General features: G+C 46.9%; 1 non-coding gene across 1 annotated transcript; it reads right to left on the reverse strand.

Moving 5' to 3' along the window:
• Positions 1 to 6,490: 6,490 nt before the first annotated feature.
• Trnak-cuu lies at positions 6,491 to 6,563 on the reverse strand. The gene has a single exon. It is a non-coding gene; the product is annotated as a tRNA-Lys (tRNA).
• Between the last annotated feature and the right edge of the window lie 5,475 nt (positions 6,564 to 12,038).

Raw genomic sequence — 12,038 nt, forward strand, 5'->3', positions numbered from 1 at the left:
ATGGTGAACTCCAGGCCATGCAGGGCTACCCTCAAAGAGGCAACAATTGAGGCTGGGAAGATGGTTCTGTGGATAAAAGTCTGCCTCACAAGTGTGAGGACCAGAGTTCAGATCCTCAGAAGCCGTATCTGTAATCCCAGCACTCAGGAGGTATTGCATCACACTGAGTGTCTTTCCCCAGGAAGTCTTGAACAGATCACTAATCACACCAGACAGGGTACTGACAACAGATCAAAGAAACCCTTTCACCCAAGTCTACTTTAGTGAGACAATGAGTTCATTGGGGTTCCTCGCAGGAGTGTGGATGAGAGATGGGTCCTTCATGGGAACCTGGGTGAGGGGGTTCTCATAGAAACATGGGTCCTCAATAGTGTCTGGGTGGCTCAGGCAGCTGCGTCACGGAAGGCCCACCCCAGCCCACCCCTGGGCTCCCAATGCCAGCTGCAGGTAGCTACACCACAGAAGTGTGTCCTCTTTCCCAGGGAATACTCATTGCTTATGTAACCTCTGTCAAGGAAGGGTGGTGCTGGGGAGTCCGGGACCACTCCTGTGAGTTTTGTGAGTCTCCCCACTGCCCTTCACATGGAAATGCCTCATTCTGAAGAAAACAGCTTTGCAATCCAGAGACGGGAGGGCCCTGAGCTCTGGGCCAACCTACTGGAGATGCAGACAAAAAGTAAGGAAGAGAAGCAGTTGTGGTGGCACACGCCTTTAAACCCAGCACTCAGAAGGCAGAAGCAGAGGCAAGCAGATCTCTGTGAGCTCAGAGCCAGCCTGATCTACATAGTGAGCTCCAGACCAGCCAGGGCTACACAGTAAGACCCTGTCTCAAAAGAAGGGGAGGGGGAGATGGATGTGATTCGGTGTGTAGCATGCTTGCCATCACACACAAACTACTGATTTGATCCTCAGCACCATGTAAGTTGTATGGCAGGCATGCTTGCCAGCTCAGCACTTAGGAGGCAAGAGGATCAGAGCTTCAGGGCTATCCTTGGCTACATAGCAAGCCGGAGCCTAGCTTGGGCTATACAAGATTTTATCTCAAAAATAAAATAAAGAAAAGGAATAAAAGAGGAGTATAGAGAGTAAAGGAGGAAAAAGGGGACACATGGAAGGAGGGAGGGTCGCACAGTCCTAGGGGACTCTCTGCAATGACAGACGCCTCTTGTGTCCTGACCACAAGGCCACTAGTCTCAGGTGTCTCCAGGGCCTTTGAAGTGGGGCTCATGCCGTGGAAAAATGGAATTGTATTCTGTTTTAATTACAATGGCATTTTAAGCTGAGCTTTGTGGCTAGCGAAATCTGAACTTGATAGCATAGCTAAGCCTTGTCAATACAAATACTCCAGATCCTTAAAAAAAAATATGTTAAGTGAAGGTGAGATGTAAGTAAAGTTGTTTGTGTGTGTGAGAGAGAGGTTTTTTCTTTGTTTGCTGTTCCTCTTTCTTATTTTCTCCCAACCCTTCTCTCTTCTTTCTTCCAAACAGGATTTCATGTGGCTAAAACTGTCCTTCAGCTCCTGATCCTCCTGCCTCCACTTCCCCCACTCACCACCACACCTGGTTTATGTTATTCTGGGGGAGGAACTCAGGATTTCATATGTCTGGCATGATCTCTCTACCTACTGAGTCACATCCTCAGCCCCGGGAAAATTCCTTGTTGTGCAAAGCTCTGTGGGGGAGGGAGGAGGAGAGGTAGTGCCGGGATTTGAACTGGGGACCTTGTGCATGCCTGGCAAATGCTCTACCACAAAGCTACATCTCCAACCCAGTTCTCTTCTTAATGACTATCCAAAGGCATATAATTGCCATCATCATGATGTCTCTCTACCCCACCTGCCAGCTCCTAAGTCACTTTGTGGTCAGCTTTCCCCAGGCCTCCAGCTGCTCCCCATCACTCCTTTATGGCCCTATTGTTTTGCTTCTACCAGGAGGTTACAGAACCACACGGGGTGCCCGCAGAACTCATCCATGTAGTTCTGTGAGCCCATATTTGCCAAAGAATATTCCATTGCATAATATGGTGTTACACTTTGGTAATTCACTCCCCTGTTCAGATGTGGTTGGGTTCTTCCTGTTTGGGGTGATTATGAATTAATAGTAATTGTAATTATAAATTAATAGTAATTGCAATTTGCCTTAAGCTTGTTGTGTTAACTTTAGTTTTCTTCCTTTTTCTTTTCTTTTCTTTTCATACTGTGACAGAACCCAGACAGAGCAAGTAATCCACCGTGAAGCCATACCCTCAGCCCCTCGCTAGGGGATTCTAGGCATGTGCTCTACCACCAACCCACATTTTTTACCTTTTTCGCTTGTTTGCTTGAGACAAGGTTTTCCTGTGTGTCACTCTGGCTGCCTGAAACTCACACTGTAGACCAGGCTGGCCTTGAACTAGGAGATCTTCCTGCCTCTGCCTCCCAAGGGCTGGGAGGCCACCACCATTGGGCTACCTCTTTTAATTTTGTAAGACAGATTTTGGCTAAGTTATTCAGGGTGTCCTTGAGTTTGCTATCCTGCTTCAGCCTCCCTCACCAGACCTGGCTTCAGTACACATTTTGTTTGAATGCTGTTTTTGTGTATGCGCGCATGTGTGTGCGTGTGTGTGTGTGTGTGTGTGTGTGTGTGTGTGTGTGTGTGTGTGTGGTATATGGCCATATGTGTGAAAGAATGTGTGCCTGTAAACACAAAGAGGCCAGAGACGGATGCTGGGCATCCTGCTCTGTCCCTCTCCGCCTTATCCCCCCGAGACAGGGTCTCTCACTGAACCTGGGGCTGCACTGGAGCCATCAATCCCCTCACACCTTCCTACCTCTGCCCTGGCAGCACTGGGGTTATGGGTGTAAGCAGGGCCACACCCCAATTTTTGCTGAGTACTTGGGATTCAAACTCAGGTCTTCGGGATTGCACAGAAAGCATTCTTATTCATTATTTCCTCACTCTTTGGCTGTAGTTATAAGAAACTGCCAAGAAGCTCACAACTGTCTGTGTAACTCCAGTTCCGGGGGATCTGGCACCCTCACACAGAAACACAGGCAGGCGAGACACCAGTGCACATAAAATAAATATAAATCTTAAAAAAATAAAATAAAACCTGCCAAGCTGTTTTCAAAGTGGAACTGCCCCTGTGCATTGCATCAGCAACGTGGGAGAGTTCCAGTTACTCCACATTCTCGTCATCTATGAGTGATGTTGGTTTTGTGGGCTTGGAAAGCAGTGTGGAGAGATGTGGAGTAATAGCCATTGTGATTTTAATTAACCTAATGACCTTTAATAATTTTGTATAGATTTTACTTATTTTTAAATTTTATGTATGTGAGCCGTTTGTCTCTATGTATATCTGTGCACCACGTGCATTCAATGTCTGTGGAGGCCAGAAGATGGCGTCAGATCCTCCGGGACTGGAGTTACACATGGTTGTAAGCCCCCTTGTGGGTGCTGGAAATTGAATCCAGGTCTTTTGGAGAAATAGCCAGTGCCCTTAATCACTGAGCCAGCCCTAGAATCTTTTCAGATGATTGAATTTTGTTATTATACTTATTTCTTTTGAAAATGTGTGTGTGTGTGTGTGTGTGTGTGTGTGTGTGTTTCCTGTGTGCATGCAGTTGCACATGCCATAGCACACATGTGGAGCTCAGAGGACAATTTTTCAGAAGTCAGTTCTCACCTTCCAGCCTAGGAAGGAAATTTTTCTATTGTTTCTTCTGCTTCCTGGCTAGTCTGAGAGCTGCTAGCCAGCTTTCCTGTCTCTGCCTCCCATCTCACTAGGAATGCCTGGTAAAAGGCACACACTCCCACACCAGGTTTTTTTAATGTGGCCCCTAGGGGTCACAGCCAGGTGGCCAGCCTTGCACAGCAAGTGCTTTTACCTGCTCCCTCATGGGCCCGCTGGCTACCCAAATATCTTCCTCAAAGACAAGCCTGCTCATATTCTTTGCCTTTTTTTTTTGTATTTTTTTTTTTGGATGATTTCTCTAGCTGTTTTTACTACCTCTGACCCAGCCTCAAACAACTCCCTGGGCTGGGGGAGCATGGGACAGTTGGTAGAGTCCTTGTTTAGCACCCACAAAATCCTGGATTCCAGTCCTTGCACCTCATGAACTGGGTGTGGCACTTGCGTGCTTGCAATCCAAGCACTGAGGAGGTGGATGTGAGGTGGGGGGGGGCTGGAGAATCAAGAGTTCAGGGTCCTTCTTGGCTACATACTGGGTTTGAAGCCAGCCTGGGCTACACGATATCCCATCTCAAAGAAGTGTAAGTAACTAACTAATAATATCTGCCAATTCACTACAGATTTCTTGTGGCTGGCTCTGTGGCTGGAGTTAGGTCCACTTCTTCCAGCTCCTGCTGTGAGCTCTGAAGGTAAGGTGCTGGGTATTGTGGGGGCTCTTTTGTTGGCAGCAGGCTTTTTCTCTTTTCTTTATAGAGTACACGCTTTGTCTGACAGCTTAAGCAGGTCCTCTAGACCCAAAGGGATCCAGAGAAGAATTCAGCTTCCCACATTTTCATTGTTCAAGGGCCCTTTTTAAAAATGGGCTCTTTTCTTGCCCTCTCTATGGTAGCTGTCAATATAGCCAGTGAATCACTGTTTAAGGAAAAAGGAATCACAGACACTTAAATAGATGTCTAGACTTGCCAAGGTCAGGGTGAGCTGGCTCTGCACGCTCTTGATATCATTGCTATACCGTTTCTTCCTTCCCCGCAGAGGAGACAGAAGAAGAGAAAGGAAGAAAGAGAGAGAGAGAGATGGAGGGAGGGAGGGAGGGAGGGAGGGAGGGAGGGAGAAATTATCTTTTATTTTTTCCTGCTTCAGCCCCTTCTGTGTTCAGACTCAGCTCCTGTGATTTGTCTTGAATTTTTGGCTCTCCTTTCGCCTCTGTGATTTGTCTTGAATTTTTGGCTCTCCTTTCGCCTCTGCCTCCTGAACGCTAGGATGGCTGGCTTACACCACTACATCCAGTTCCCAGATCCTTAAAGGACCCAACACACTCCTCCTGTCCTCTTTAGCCTTGCCTGCAGCTCTATTGATGTAAAATATACAGGCATACATCAAATTAGCCTCTTCTGAGTGTGTGGTTCAGTGGCGTTAAAATATTCACATTCAGACTAAGGAGATGGCTTGGTGGGTAAGAGCATTTGCTGTACAAACATGAGGACCTGAGTTCAAATCCCCTGCACCAAATCTAGGTATGTCTGGACACACACTTGCCACCCCAGTACTATGGGGGCTGGGCAGGAGATGGCTGGGGCTTGCTAGTCACCAATACAGTTCCAGGTCCAGTGTCTCAAGGAACAAAAGCAGACAGGAATAGTGCAGGACTCCTAGTGTCCCATGAATAGGTTGGGTGGTGGTGGGGTGGAGTGCATGCCTGCATACACGGGTGTACCTACATCACACACACATACACACTAAAATTTTTAAATTCACACTGTGGTACAACCATCAGGCACAGTGGCAAGTAATTCCAGCACTGGGGAGGCTGAGTCAAAAGGATTACCCTGAATTCAAGGCTAGCCTGAGCTACAAGAAGAATTCCAAATAGATTAGCCTGGGCTACCAATGTAAGACTCTGTCTTCAGGAAAGTCGGATAGCAAAGGAGCACTGTGCTGTCACCAACACTGTCCATCTCAACTCTCCAGCCTACACTGAAGTTCTGTCCCCACTGAAACACTATCCCCCGTTCCACACCCTTGCCTCCCACCATTCTATTTTTAGCCTCTGTGAACGTGACCGGTCTTTGGGCCTCATATAAGTGGAACTGTAGGAGCAGGGGGTGGGGGGATGTGGCTCAGTAGGTAGAGTGCTTGCCTAGCATGCATGAAGCCCTGGGTTCGATCCCCAGCACTGCCCAAACTGGGTGTGGTGACACATACCTGCAATCTTAGCACTCAGAGGTAGAGGCAGGGGGACCAGAAGTTTTTAGGGTCATCCTCAGCTATATAGTGAATTCCAGGCCAGGCTAGGCTACATTAGACCCTGTGTTCTTTCAGGTCTGGCTTATTTCCCTTGATGTTGTATCATCAAGATTCATCCATGTTGCAGCTGGTATCACATTTTCCTTCCCTTTCAGGGAATTAATATTCCCTTAGATGTATGTACAGTGTGTGTGTGTGTGTGTGTGTGTGTGTGTGTGTGTGTATTCTTTTGTTTGTGTTTTCAAGACAGGGTTTCTCTGTGTAGTTCCACTGGTTCTGAAGCTCACTCTGTAGACCAGGCTGACCACTCCCAGAGATTTTCCTGCCTCTACCTCCTGGATGCTGAGATTAAAGGTGTGCACCACCACCAGCTTGTAGGGTTAAGCCCGCCCATTTCGGGCGGGTTTGCCTGGGGCGGTTGTTTAAGGATATATGGAGCTTGCCGGAGCTGCTCGCTCTCTTGCTTTCCTACCTCCTGTGCTGCGCGGGAACTTCGGTTCTGTAAGTTTTATTTAATCATTAAAATTGTATATATTCTTTAATATTTGCCTGCATTTATTTACGCCGGTACATTTGGCGCCCAACGTGGGGCTCGAACCCACGACCTTGAGATTAAGAGTCTCATGCTCTACCGACTGAGCTAGCCGGGCAGTGGTGGCGCACGCCTTTACCAGCTGGCTTGAATTCTTGACTTCATTTCACATTCTAGCTATTGTGAGTAGAGCTGTCATGAACACAGCTTTCCTGTATGTAAATATCTCCCTCACGCCTTGCGTTCAGTTCTTGGGGATATGCCCAGAAATGGGATTCAGTGTCTGATGGTAAAGTTGTCTGTGAGTGCAGTTGCACTATGTACACATGGGTGTTTGTGTGTGCTCATGTACACTGAGTCAGGAAGAGCTCAGGTGTCACCCTCCGAAATGACATCCGCCTCCTATAAGACAGGGTCTCCGTAAGGCCAGACTGGTAACAAGCCCCAGGCATCCCCCTATCTCCACCATCCCCGTGGTGGGATGACAAGCATGTGGCACCATGCGGGCTTTTCTCTCTCTCTCTCCTGGGTTCTAGGAATTAAACTCTGGCCTCCATGCTTTCACAACAAGCAGTTTAGTGACTGAGCCATCGCCCCAGCCCTCTGTGGTTGTTCGTGGCAGACTCTCACTATGGAACTTGGGTTGACCGAGTACTCTTAGGAGATTCCCCTGCCTCTGGTTACTGATCAATGGGATTACAAGTGTGTGCCACCAACCAGTCTTATGCTGAACTTTAAAAACTGTGTGTGTGCCTATGAACACCTGATTTTTGATGAAGAAGCTAAAATTATAAAATGGAAAAAAGAAAGCATCATCAACAAATGATGCTGGCCTAACTGGATGTCAACATGAAGAAGAATGCAAATAGATCCATGTCTATTGCCATGCACAAAACTCAAGTCCAAACAAATCAAAGACCTCAACATAAAAACAACCACGCTAGGGCTGGAGAGATGGCTCAGCAGTTAAGAGCACTGGTTAAGACCTCTTCCAGAGGTCCTGAGTTCAATTCCCAGTACCCAAATTGTGGTTCACACCCATCTGTAATGAGATCTGGTGCCCTCTTCTGGCATGTAGGTATACATACAGCCAGAACACTGTATACATAATAAATAAATAAATCTTTAAAAAAAACAACACACTGAACCTCATAGAAGAGAAAGTGGGAAGTACACTTGAACACATTGGCACAAGACCACTTCCTAAATATAACCCCAGTAGCACAGACACTGAGAGAACTAATTAATAAATGGGACCTCCTGAAACTGAGAAGCTTCTGTAAAGAAAAAGTAGTTTCTACTCAAGAAACTAGACATCAAAAGAACAAATAATCCAGTTTTTAAAAAATGGAGTACAGACCTAAACAGAGAACTCTCAACAGAGGAATCTAAAATGGTTGAAAGACACTTAAGAAAATGCTCAACATCCTTAGCTATCAGAGAAATGCAATTCAAAACAACTCTAAGAGGGGCTGGAAAGATAGCTCAGAGGTTAAGAGCATTGCCTGCTCTTCCAAAGGTCCTGAGTTCAATTCCCAGCAACCACATGGTGGCTCACAACCATCTGTAATGGGGTCTGGTGCCCTCTTCTGGCCTGCAGGCATACACACAGAATATTGTATACATAATAGATAAATAAATATTTTTTTTTAAAAAAAAAAAACAACTCTGAGATTCCATCTTATACCTGTCAGAATGGCCAAGATCAAAAACACTGATGACAGCTTGTGCTGGAGAGGATGTGGAGTGATGTGGAATGAAAACTTGTACAGCATCTTTGAAAATCAGTACGAAGATTTCTCAGAAAATTAGGAATCAATCTACCTTAAGGCCCATCACTACCACTCTTGGGCATATACTCAAAGGATGCTCAATCATACCACAAGGACATGTGCTCAACTTTGTTCATACCCGCATTATCCACAAGAGCCAGAACCTGGAAACAGCCTAAATGCCCCTCAACTGAAGAATAGATAAGGACAATGTGGCACATTTACACAATGGAGTACTACTCAGCGGTAAAAATAATAATAATAATAATAATGACATCTTGAAATTTGCAGGCAAATGGACAGACCTAGAAAAATCCACACTGAATGAGGTAACCTGTACCTAGAAAGACAAATATCATATGCACTCACTCATAAGTGGTGGCTTTTAGACATAAAGTAAAGAATAACCAGCCTACAGTGCACAACTCGAGAGCCTAGATAACCAAGACGACCCTAAGAAAGACATACATTGGTCTACATAGGAAGGAGAAAAAGATAAGATCTGAGAAAATTAGGAGTATGGGGGGCATGGGAGAGGGGTAGATGGGGAGCGGGGAGGAAGGAAGTGGAGTGGGAAAATATGTATAGCTCAATTAAAAACAGTAAATTATTGAAAAAAAGTGTGTGTGTGTGTGTGTGTGTGTGTGTGTGTGTTCAATATTTCTGGGACTGTTGGCTTTCCCCCATCTTTCTCCTTAAACCTGCCTTACTTAGGCTGGCAGTTTCTTAACCAGCATCCCACAGCCACTTTGACCACTGTTTTAGTCCAACTCCATGGCATCCAGGGTGACTCTTTTACAAGCACATGGGTGTGCTTCTCATGGCTCTTGGGGTCTTACACAGCCCTTCATTCATCTTGTTCAGATGAATTGGTTGCTCTTTCATGGCCACAGTGACCTTCTGTCCATCCCTCCTGAGTACAGACTTCCAGGGGTTAGCACGCGCACTCTTTGGCTGTAAGCTCTCCTCCCACACTTCGCCTCCAGCCCCAGCCAGTGTCAGCGCATCCTCTGGACTCTGGTTCAAGAATCCTCACTTGGGGAAGAGGCTCCTCAGCCTGCTCTCACTGTCCTCCCCTCAATCAGGTTCCTTTGCCACAGTTTCCCAGGTCTGGTGACTTGGGCATGTAATCCTGCCTAGCTACTGTAAAGGCTGAGGCAGGAGCATCTCAGGTTCAAGATCTACCTGGGTCACAGCATGAGAATAAAGCCAGTCTGAAGAATGAGGTGGAACCTGATTGAAAATGGAAAATACAAGAAGTTCACAGTGGGAGGCTGGCAAGATGGCTTGGCAGGTAAGGGGGCTTGCCACCAAGGCTGAGGACCCAAGTGTTATTCCCCAGGTCCCACGTGGTGGAAGGAGAGTTTCTCTCTGACCTGCACACACATAATAAATAAAATAAAATATTATGTTAAAGTGGTGGGGCATAGCTCAGTGCCAAAGCACTTGCATGCATGAGGCCCTGGATTTAACGCTCGTACTGAAAAACGTGAAAATGAGAACCCGAGAAGGGTGTGCTAATGCATGCCTGTCTAGCTTTTGAAGGTGGAGACAGGCGGACCAGGAATTCAACTTCAGCTACAGAGCCCAAGGCCAAACAAACAAACAAACAAACAAACCCTATAGACCAAGCTAAAACAAAGCAAAACCTAAACCCAAACCAAGAAACTTCTGTCCCCTGCCTCTCAAATACTCTTCTCTCTCATTGTAACTCTCCTGAGAGTGGTTCTCAATCTGTGGGTCGTGACAACCCCCATCCTCCCACCCCTTCCTCCATATCAGATATTTACATTACAATTCATAACAGTAGCAAGGTTACAGTTATGAAGTCTGAGTATTAGGAAGGTTGAGAAGCTTTATAATAGGATCGGCTCCCCTGTTTGGGTTAAGAATGGGAGCTCAGTAGGCAGGGACGTTTCTCCTAATCTCCCTTTTACCTGCCCTTGACCCGCCCCCTCCTGCTTCCTTCCGGCCCTCGCCTCAACACTCTGCCACGCACGCTGTCAACAAACACCCTGCATGACTCTGAGCATGACTCTGATTTCTATGGATCCTTAATTCATACCAGTCTCTTCATTAGTCCTCAAGTTCACTGAGGGCAGGACCTACGTCTCTATTCTTGTGATCATTATTTTAAAAAATTCTTGTGTGCGTGTGCGTGCACTTGAATGCACAAGTGTGTACATCTCTCTGTCTCTCTCTGTCTCTCTCTCTGTCTCTCTCTCTGTCTCTGTCTCTCTCTGTCTCTCTGTCTCTCTCTCTGTCTCTCTCTCTGTCTCTCTCTCTGTCTCTCTCTGTCTCTCTCTCTGTCTCTCTCTCTGTCTCTGTCTCTCTCTGTCTCTCTGTCTCTCTCTCTGTCTCTCTCTCTCTCTCTCTCTCTGTTTTGGGTTTTCAAGACAGGGTTTCTCCGTGTAAGTGTACTGGCTGTCCTGGATCTCGCTCTGTGGACCAGGCTGGCCTGGAACTCACAGAGATCAGCCTGCTTCTGCTTCTCAAGTGCTGGGATCAGAGTGGTGCAACACCACAGTCTGTCTCTATCTTGTTTTGTTGTTGTTTTCTCAGTTTTGTTTTTGTTTTTGTTTTGAGACAGTGGCTCGCATGAACGTGGAGCTCATTGATTGGCTAGGCAGGCTGGCCAATGAACTTTAGCGATCTGTCTGGCTCCACCCTAAAGAGCTGGAATTACAGAAGCTCTCAAAGGGTTTTAAAGTTGGTACTGGAGAATGAACTCCAGTCCTGGACTGTGAATGAATTGGGCACTTTACCAAGCAACTGTGTCAGTTCCTTCATAGTCATTAAGTGTGAGAAAACCCGCGAGTGCGTGCGTGCGTGTATGTGCGTGTGCGTGTGTGTGTGTGTGTGTGTGTGTGTGTGTGTTCCTGAAGGAAGCATTGACTGAATTAGCATCCCAGTGCAGAACCTTGAAGTTCTCAAGGGATACAGATGCTGCCAAATTCACCATTTACCACCGTCCATCTCCAGGGTGTCCATAGTCTCTAGGAAGCAGCAGAGCTGTTCACCTTAAAGGAACAAGGGAAATCAGGCGTGGCAGTGTACACCTGTGAATCCAGTAAGACTCTGGGAGCCTAAGCCAGAAGGGTCACCAGTTGGAAGCCAGTCTGAGCTACATAGCAAGAGACCCTGTATGAAATATTAGTTGATTAATTACTTAATTAAAAGGGCTAGGCTTGGTGGCACACACTGTAATGCTTGAGCAGGAAAATCATGAATTTGCGGCCAGCCTGGTCTAGGTAGCCAAACCAGGCCAGCCTGGGTATGAGATAGCGTCTCAAACAACAAAACAAGGACCAACAAGATATCTCAGTAGGTAAAAGCGACCTAAATTCCATCCTCAGAACCCACAGGGTAAGAGAGAATAGACCTGAAAGGTGTCCTCCCTAACCTACACACACACACACACACACACACACACACACACACACACACACACACACACACACAGAGGTATGGTGAGCCGCAAGTAAATACATGAATGAATAAAATGTAATTTGCAACATTATAAAAGAAAAAAGCGAAACTACAAAGAACAGCCATGCAGAAGCGATCGGCGATTAGCTGAGACCGTCACAAGCATCCAAAGGCAACTTTAACCTGCAATTTCAGTAGGACACCCCTAAAAACGTGGTGAGTCAAACACCACCAAGCGCACTTCGGAGCGGGAGGAGGGGCCTCTTTGACTCTCGGCCTCTCTGTACCCGCCCTCCCCGAGGTGGAAGCTGCGCGCGCAGCGTCAGGGGTCCTGCGGCACCCCAGCTCCGCTTCGCGCTGTGATCCAGTCCGGGTTTCCGCGTGCGCCGCCC

The sequence above is a fragment of the Microtus ochrogaster genome, unplaced genomic scaffold (assembly GCF_000317375.1).
Source record: "Microtus ochrogaster isolate Prairie Vole_2 unplaced genomic scaffold, MicOch1.0 UNK27, whole genome shotgun sequence".
NCBI classification, from domain to species: domain Eukaryota; kingdom Metazoa; phylum Chordata; class Mammalia; order Rodentia; family Cricetidae; genus Microtus; species Microtus ochrogaster.